This window comes from Stegodyphus dumicola, chromosome 11, assembly GCF_044657685.1.
Source record: "Stegodyphus dumicola isolate Sdum_Otavi_A_Nest chromosome 11, ASM4465768v1".
NCBI classification, from domain to species: Eukaryota; Metazoa; Arthropoda; class Arachnida; order Araneae; family Eresidae; genus Stegodyphus; species Stegodyphus dumicola.
This window is the reverse complement of record NC_140778.1, coordinates 93,204,062-93,213,937: the sequence shown is the minus strand read 5'-3', so window position 1 is coordinate 93,213,937 and position 9,876 is coordinate 93,204,062. Positions and strand designations below refer to the sequence as shown.

The window sequence follows — 9,876 nt, the reverse complement described above, 5'->3', positions numbered from 1 at the left end:
CGGTAATTGAATAATCCAATCCAATCCTTAATCTCGAAACGTCAAAATTAATTTTCATAATCGAATAAAATTTATGATGCTGAGAAGTTACTTAAAAAGTATTTCCGAGTTTCCAAGAATTTCGAAAGCTTTCTTTCCCATTTTATCCAGACTTAGAAATGGCAGAATAGATGCAGAAATACAAATGGGGTGTATGAGCTTTGCTACAACTTACCACTGTTTATAAATATTTTCCTGGGTTTCCTTAAGTGCAAAGTAAATATGAGCCTATCTTCTCTACAAACTTCTCCACGAAAGCATGCCTTTGTTAGTCAGCTGTCATACAATTTTACATATTCAGGTAAATAAACTCCTTACTCTTATTAATTTCATATTAGATAGACGAAGCTTTTTAAAAAAACTATGATACTTTTTATAAACTACTTTAGTGCTGTTCATGTGGAATTGGATCGGATCATTTGTTTACAGCAGTATTTTCCAAGGTTTTCGGTCTCGTGACCAACAATATTACTTAGGAAAAGGAAAAAGGAAATCTGTAGAAGGAAATAATGTAATGATGAAATGATTATTAAATAAATAGGGGTGTAATCAACAAAATCATCTGATAATTATAATTTAATTCGCTATTATAAGTAGATATATGTTATTAACAATCCAAAAAGTGCGTACCGATATTACTAAGTTGCTTAATAATACATAAAAAAAAGAGCATTTCAAAAACTTTTGCGACCTACATAACTTATCTGCATTTTGGTACCAATTTTAGTTTTTATTCCTGATATATTGATATTGGACGAAACCTAAAAATAACTTTCTCTTACAATATATCTGTAATACACCCGTTTACTTTTTTCTTCACACCACTTTCGATATGTATGATTCGAAGTAAGAAAGGATTTTACTTCCTACCTCCATGTGATATGTGCTCACAACTGCACTTGGAACAGCCCACTAAACGTGCCGTTTCTGATACTGACGTTCGCAGTCGCCGAGCCATAAAAATTTAAACCTTCATATCCGGAACTCTGATAAATCCGGAACTCTGATTGCTTTTCCCAATCGCGCTGTGTTTGGAAAGAGAAGAGAAAGCAGATGGCGACATTACCAGTTAAGGATTTTATAATTTCCTGGGCGAGCGCATTGTTATAGATGGAGGGTGCTCATAACGTAATGGCTCTTCAGTGTATATAAAATTAACAGAAGGATACATTTGTGTAATTACATATAATTAAAAAAAATATTTTAAATTACGTCCAAAGGGGCGTTCTTTTAAATTTTTATATGTTACCTTTATTTATTAAATATCATGTTCTACGTACTCAAACCATAAAATTCAGTTCAATAGCAATATAGCAAAATAGCTTTAAAATGAGCAAATCTTAAGAATTTCCGAAACACAGTCTCGCGAGCTGGAGATAAAAAAGTTTTTTCTGTGCAACGTTGCCATTGCTCGCTTTGAAATACTTGAGTTTAATTCAGAAGTCAAACAACAAAAATCAGCGTTATATTTTCAAAATTTCCACAGGACTAGTTTCGATGATTTTACCGAACCACCATCCTCAGCTGCAAAACCGCAAATGAACAAGATAGGAAATAATGATTAGATAAGATAAGAAAGTCTGGACAAGAATAAGAAAGTGGCGCCTTCTGTTGGTGAAACCAGAACTAAAACATAATTTCTTTAAAGGCCGAAGGCAAAAATGGATTTGAATTAGGATCGTTAACTAGAACAGAAAGATTTTTTTGAATGTGAAATGCCTCTAGAAAATTCTGTTCTCCTATGGAAGATGTTTTTTGAATAATTTTGGCAGCAGAAAAATTGAAAGTGTGATTTTCGAACCAACAATGTTGAGCAACAGCAGACTTCTGTGTTTCCTTTTTTCTAACATAACATATGTCTCATGTCCCTTGACGCGAAATTTTAAGGCTCTCTTAGTTTCGCCAATGTAAATTAAACCACACTGGCGAGGAATCCTATAAATACCCCAGGAATTCATATCCGGAATGGGGTCCTTGAGTATGAAACTTGGAATTTTATTGATGGGAGAATAAACGACCCGAAAGTTAAATTTCTTCAAAATATGTGCAACTTTATAGCTAATTGATCGAAAGAAGGGAATGACAACAGAAGTTTTATAATCTCCTAAAACAAGAGTGTGCGTTTTAGTGTGTTGAGATGAAAATTTTTTAACTGCTTGATTAATAATGTTGGGTGATAAGCCCCTGTTAATAGCTATTGCTTTTAAATAATTTAGTTCTTCATCAAGGAATAGTTTGGAGGAGCAAACTTGAAGACCGCGAAAAACATAGGAATAAAATGAAGCTAACTTTTGTGTAGTCGGATGACAAGATTTAAAGTGTGGTGGAAGGGAAACCGATGTTTGTTTACGGTAAACCGTAGTACTGAAGTTGGATGTGTTACGTGTGACCGGAATGTCGAGAAACAGAAGAGAACTGCAAGTCTCGAGTTCAAAAGTGAACTGAATAGCAGGATCAATAGAATTCATTGTTAAAAGAACTTTATTTAAATCATCTTTATTATCTTCAAACAGGTTAAAAGTATCGTCTACGTAGCGGAACCATACCGGGAAGTTTAAAGTTTCAAACAATTTTGATTCATAATAATGCATGTAGATATCAGCCAGGATCGGACTGAGGGGGCTTCCCATGGCTAATCCCTCAGTTTGCTTGTAATATTCATTTTGGAAAACAAAATGTGTTTGTTTCAAACAGAGTTGAGTGAGAGAAATTAGCTCGATGCAAGAGAATTGAAATTCGCGAAGTCTGGTTTCTAGACATCTTAATGCACCCTTCTCTGGAACATTGGTGAATAATGGTTTTACATCAAAAGAAGCCATGAGTAAATTTCTAGGAGAATGTTAACTTTTTTTATAAACTCTATTGAAATTTTTATGGTGTAAATGTTATTATCTAATAGAGTTGAAAATCTAGAAACTAAATATTTACCTAATGCATACAAGGCAGTACCTAAATTTGATACAATAGGGCGAAAAGGAATACCACTATTATGAATTTTGGTGAAGAGCATATAATCTGGCACAGTTCGCAACAGATGGGATAAGCGAATGTTTTAAGTTACTTGAAATGATCTGTAAAGATTTGATCGCAATTTTTATTTTTGACAGGTCCGAAGGTGAAGGATCTTTAGGGATTGGATTATGTGGTTCTTCATTTAAGAGTTTAGTGACACCATCGAGGTAAGTGTTCTTATCCATGACGACTATTTCAAAGGCCAACAAAGGTGGCCAGATAGTGATTCGGTAAAACCATCGAAACTAGTCCTGTGAAAATTTTGAAAAAATAACGCTGATTTTTGTTGTTTGACTTCTGAATTAGTATTTGTTCGGCGTGTTATTGTGTCTTAATTACTTAAATTTGTTAATCCAAAATTCGTTAAAGTTTTACAAAATAGGAAATCGATAATAAAATAATTTCCAAATTTCAAATTTGGGCTTCCAGATGCCCATATTCGCAGTAGGATTACGCCATTCAAAATTGGATGGCTTTAGGTACCGTTATTTTATCACGATGCGAGAAACATACATGAATTTATGCAGATTGTTTGTTATTCAATTTCTTCAAATATAATACAGGGCGATAATATTTGGTGGCAACACTTTGAAAAGGGAAACGGACGTTCAGAGTGATTCGACACAAAATCGCTAAATGAAAACAATAGTCCCTCAGAAGCAAACCCCTTTGAACTGATAAAAGGCTATATAAGCATAACGGCACTTAACTAATAAAATGCTACATTATAATAATGCCTTATATCATGCAGAATAATTATTTGTGCTGCACTTTAAGGAATTTATTACGCATTATTTTATTACATGCCATTACTACTGATTCTTTATTTTTATGTATTGTAATTTTATGTTGGCAATAGATGTGTCAGATGTCATGTTATTGACGCAATAGTTATTTCGATATACCATTTAAACATCACGTTTTATAAAATAAACAACTTAAATTCCAGTCTTTCAGACCAAACTTAAAATATATATATATATATATATATATAATGTTGTATGATCTTAAATCCATTTAGTGTGAATACAAGTTATTACTACTTGCGCAATTGCTGCAAAGTTAGTTAATAATAATTTATTTCCTAAACAGTATTGATTAATTGATTATATTATCTCCTAATTTTAATTAAAGTAGAATTATTTTAAAAGTGTGAATCCATACTGGTAAGTTATATTTTGAAAGATATTTTGAAGTAATTTGAAAGTAAAATGTTAATAATGTTTTAACGGGGACTGGAGTTAAATCATCATGAAGAATAAAATTTCAATTGTAAAAGGAAAAACTAAAACATGTAATCATTGTCATTGATCGGAAATTAGTTGACTTTTCAAGGGGAACAAACCAACTCCCGTTCAATGAACAATAATTGATAAAAATACGTAAATACGAAAGTGTTTCGTCTTTACTCGAGTTATAAGTTAAAGCCAAACCGGCAATTCTAGTCAGGCCAAATATTTCTGCGAATAGAAGGAATTATGAACCAATGCTGATACTCAAAGAACTAATTCTTATGAAGCATTTTAGTCAATTCAATTTGGAGTAAAAATCAATTACTGTAGAGAAATACTATTTAACTCGAGTAACCGTCCCCGACACTTTCATGTTTATGCATTTGAGTACTATATTATTTGTAGAAATTAAACATTGGAAATTGTCATTATGAAATCGAATTGAAAGTAAAGTTGAAATAAACATAGAAGATTACAAAATAAGATAAATAATGTAAACTTTGTAAAAACAAATCAAAGACAATATAAAAATAATATAAAAATAATATAGAAAATAATAGAAATAAGATCAGTGAACGTACATGAAGATATAAAGGCCAGAAATGGTATTAAGTAACTTACATTCTTTCTAGTGCGGGTGTTGGCAAAGTGTTCTCTTCGTGTCTGACTCAGAAGTGTAGGGTGTCCGAATATATGTAATAATTTATTTCCTAAACATATATATACATATATATAAAATCAATGTTAGATATTTTTGTATCCTTTTCTCATAATTTGGTTTCAAACCATTTTCATATATTTATCGATAGCATTCGAAAGAACTAGTAATAATGACAACAAAGAAAAGTGCACGCGTTTCTGACAGAATAACTGTTAGAATATTTACCTAAATTTCATCAAATTTCCCTTCATTGAATGCATATTAATCTTTCATTGATCAAAAATCACCAGAACCACTTTCTCAATGAAGAGTAAAATATCAAAAACAAATATTTTATCTAAAGTTCGAAATAAGGCAGTAAACTGTTAGCAAACGTGATCTTATTTTATCAACTTTGTTCGTAAAAGAGCCAGTTGGACTGGTTAAAGAAGGAAAAATAAAGCAATCATTCACTTGTAAATATCGTGGAAGATTCGAACAAAGCGATTCGTCAGGATGAGACGGATGCGGCGAAACAGCAGTAAGGAGAAGAAGGAGGGGGGGGGGAATACTCATAGAAGAAGAAGAGAACGTAATCTTGGACTGCCAAGGTGCGGCAGCTCTGGTTCAACTAAAGCTCGCTCTCGGATCAACACGAAGACACTTTCCAATTCTTCTCTACTGCTCCAGTTATCGTACGTAAGTGAGAATGTTGCCATTCATGTTTATACTTTTATCTGTTAATATTTGGATTTTATTTTAGATGTTTTCATTTTGATTGATTTAGAATAAAAATTCTTAATTATTAGTTTCAATTTTCTCAGTCATACGGCAAATTTTGAAGGTAGTTAAAAAACATTTCTTCTATTTAAAGTTTTCAATGCATTTGTTTTACGACACATTTTGATATAAAAAAGATTATTTCCTAATTTTGAATTTTATTTGAAAAATTTTAAGGTAAATACAGAAATGTTGCTTTTCATCGGGTATTTAATTTATATGTGAGAAATCTGGGGATTCTTTATTGGAGAAATATTAGCTTAAATGTAAATTTCTTCTCTTAGTTTGAAAATTGTTATTTAGCTGGTTATTATTATTATATATTTTGTAAAACTCGTTTGCACTGGTTTGTGTAACTGAAGGATTTAACGATCTTCAGATGAATGTTGTGTTTTAATATTATTACAATACTTAAAAATTGTAGATGATTTTTATTATGTGCTTGGGTTTTTATTACGTGCATTACTTTAAAGGTTTAATTTGATTATAAGGTATTTCTCCCGCCTTCTTAGTCTTCCTTCGTGGTATAGTGGTCAGCACACTCGGCGCGTATGCGAGAGATGCGTGGTTCGAGTCCCGGCGAGGGCATTGCTAATTTTTCGTTTCTCGTGCTTTCAAAATATATACCTAATGTCTCTACAGCGGCGCCCAAACTAAATAAAAAAGGTGGTGGATGATGATTCTCCACTACCAGGATTTGGCTCCCCCCTTCGGGGGTCGACGTAGAGAACTCTGCGAAGCTACTGGCTAGGATCTATACCTAGGCAGTCTCAGCCACGGGGGTATAAAATTTATGAACTCGGTGGTTCTGAAGGCTCTGAGGAAGGTCACTTATTGGCTGGCCCCGGAGTCTGGCACGTCCTAGCGCGGCATGGAACTAGTAGCCCGGTGGTTCTCCCCGAGTACGCTGGGTAATGACCCGCTGCGACGGGCAGCCCGAGCGACTGGTGGGTAGCAAATGACGACCAGTGCCGTCCGGGTGACTACCCGGGCGGTGCGCCTCTCTCTCTAAGGGGCCAGAAAGGAGGTTGAACCTCCGACTCTGGTCGCAAGGAGTGGGGGGACCTATAGTGCCACCTTAAATGTGTTGCGGAACGGGGAGCGCCCAAATTTGTTTGTTTGTTGTTACCAGGATTTGGCAATTGGGTCCTCTAATCCCCAGTCGCCCTTTAAATGATGGAGTATACAAGGTATTTCTCCCGCCTTCATGGTGTAGTGGTCAGCACGTTCGGCGCGTATTCGAGAGGTCCGAGGTCGGCGAGGGCATTGCTCGTTTTTAACATCTCCTGCTTTCAAAAATTCCTAATGTATCTAGATGATAACTTATTATTTTATATGGAATTCATTTAGAAACTTGTAATATTTCATTTTTATTGAACCAATTAATTTGTGTCATAGATGACTTATTATCATTTTATTTGTGTTTCCTTTTTCTAAAGTTTGTCTAAATTAATTTCATTGGAACCAAATTTAAACAAGTTTCAGGTTAAAATTTTTAAAGTTCAGTTTCCTGAATGCAGATGAATAATTTGTGGTAAACTTGCATTTAATGTACAATTTTGTTGCCATAAAATTAAAAAAAAATTAGAAAATATTCCTTATGATGATTTTGTAGATCGTAGATAGTTACTTTACTTCTGGTACACAACTACTAGAAGAGTTTTAACCAGTACCTTGAAAATTAATACCGTTTAAACGTTAAACAAAAATATGGAAACACCTTGTGAAATGCATGTTTGAAAAGAAAGATTGATTTTAATGAAATATGTAGGTGGCGCTGGCGTTTTTGACTACTGACGCCACCTATACAACTTCGTAAATGTGCTAAACAGTTCAGTTGTTGTCGGAGTACTGTTATGTGAGGTTGTCATTGCATTATGTCAGAGTTAACAGACTTCGAACGTGGGCAAATTGTTGGAGCACGTATGGTAGGTGCTTCCGTAAGCAAGGTAGCCGAGATGTTTAGTGTTTCAAGAGGTACTGTATCGAAGATTTATTCCGCATATTTGAAAAGCGGAAAAACATCATCTGCTAAATCACAGCGCGGACGAAAGTGTGTCCTGAGTGATCGTGACAGACGATCATTAAGGGCAATTGTGACGAAAAATAAGAAGACCAAAGCTGCAAAAGTTACTGCTGAAATGAATGTTGTGTTACCGAACCCTGTGAGTACCAAAACAATTAGAAGGGAGCTTCATAAACAGGGAATTGCTGGCCGTGCTGCAATTGAGAAGCCACTCATTAGTGATGCTAATGCCCGTAACAGGAAAAGGTGGTGTTTAAGTCATAAAGTCTGGACTATAGAGCAGTGGAAGCGAGTAATATGGTCTGACGAGTCTTCTTTCACATTGTTTCCCACTTCCGGCCGAGTTTACGTCTGGAGAACGCCATCTCAAGCCTATAATACAGACTGCTTGTTGCCAAGAGTGAAACATGGCGGGAGTTCTGTTATGGTTTGGGCAGCCATATCGTGGTTCTCTGCTAGCCCCATGATAACTATGTCAGGGCACATGACTGCCAAGACTTATGTGAACATTTTGGCCGATCAAGTTCATCCCATGGTACAAACTTTGTTCCCCGATGGTGATGGTGTCTTCCAAGACGACAAAGTCCCTGTTCACACAGCTCACATTGTCCAGGACTGGTTTTCTGAGCACGAGGATGAGTTGTCTCATCTCCCCTGGCCACCACAGTCATCAGACCTGAATGTTATCGAACCTTTGTGGTCTACATTGGGACGGAAAGTGAGTTCTCGTTATCCACCGCCAACATCGTTATCTGAACTTGCCACCGTTTTGCAGGAAGAATGGTATAATATTCCCTTGGCAAACATACAGAAACTGTATTTATCCATTCCGAGAAGACTGCAAGCTGTTTTGGATGCCAACGGGTTTCCTACACCATATTAAGCAAAGAAATATGTTTTTTAAAGGTGTTTCCATATTTTTGTCCAACCCATGTAAAAGATGTACACTCTTCATACATCGTGGCACGGAGGCAGAATAACGAAGATGAAAGTTATGAATTTACGTAGAGTACACAATAAACAATCAAAATTTCGATGAACGATGCTTTGGGCTGTGGAGGCAGGCTTAGGAACGAGCACTTGAATTGAGGAGAGATCATGATTGGTTGACGACCAAATTGACGGTAATGCACATAAAACGATGAATTAAGTGAAATTAAACTTGATTAAGTAATAAATTTTAGTATTTTCCAACAAAACATAGTCCATTGCTTGGGCGTAGACAGCTCAAATTACGAGGGGAAGACGTTACGAGCTATAGTATTACGGGGGTATTGTATTCTACCTATTACAATATCTTCAAGTATATAGGTAATTATTACATGACGAATATATTATGTTAATTGCAGTTATCTTAACATAATTAACAATTATATTATGAATTTTATTAATAATAAAATTATGTAACATAATTATGGATATATTGTATTTAAATAATTATAATTATTACCTTACAAACATATTAAATGCTTAACTCAATATTTCTGTTTTTAAATTAATTAAAAATTATTATTAAAATATTAAAAGAATTTTGAAATTCATCTTACTTTGGTTTCATAATACAACTATAAAGATAAATAAATATATAAAATCTATATTTCTGTTGCATATAATTATATAATAAAGATATTGAATTAAATACATAAAAGTTGTAAATACACCATTTATTTTGGACATGAAATTAAATTGCAAATAAATATTAAAAAAAGAAAAGGCAAACATTTTTCTGGCTTTTCATTTTGGTTCGGCATTTCCGTTTTGTAAACTGGCAAATATATCAATAACTTTGTCAACGGATATTTCTTTGGTATAATTAATGCCAATTCATTAATGCCAAAGAATTTCTGCGTTCTTCCGCCATAGAGTTCTATTATAATTTTCTAAAAGGTACTTACGAATCGTTCAAATTCGTAAGATGTTATCGGCAGTGTATCTGCTATGTGCAAAATCACGTCAATATTTGGTAAAAAGATTTTATTCGAAGCTTTTAAAGCCAAAACTGGTGTGTCTGAAAGCTATGCTTTGGGCATAGACATAAAATGCCGTCGCAACGTTTCGTCTCTTCGTTTAGAAGTGTTCCGGAGAAGGTCAATCATCTTTATATATCACCTTCAACTCATTTCCAGCAACACATGATCAGCGCATAC

The 9,876-nt window shown here is 34.3% G+C and overlaps 1 protein-coding gene across 3 annotated transcripts in view; it reads left to right on the top strand.

Moving 5' to 3' along the window:
* Positions 1-5,458: 5,458 nt before the first annotated feature.
* Positions 5,459-9,876, top strand: part of LOC118198583 (organic cation transporter protein-like) — an 87,758-nt gene continuing 83,340 nt past the window's right edge. Inside the window, exon 1 of one of the 3 annotated variants that reach the window (XR_004759793.2) lies at positions 5,459-5,622. The gene's annotated coding sequence lies outside the window, so the exon portion shown is untranslated. The remainder of the gene's footprint in view (positions 5,623-9,876) is intronic. The other 2 variants (XM_035370291.2, XM_035370293.2) reach the window with 2 other exon arrangements.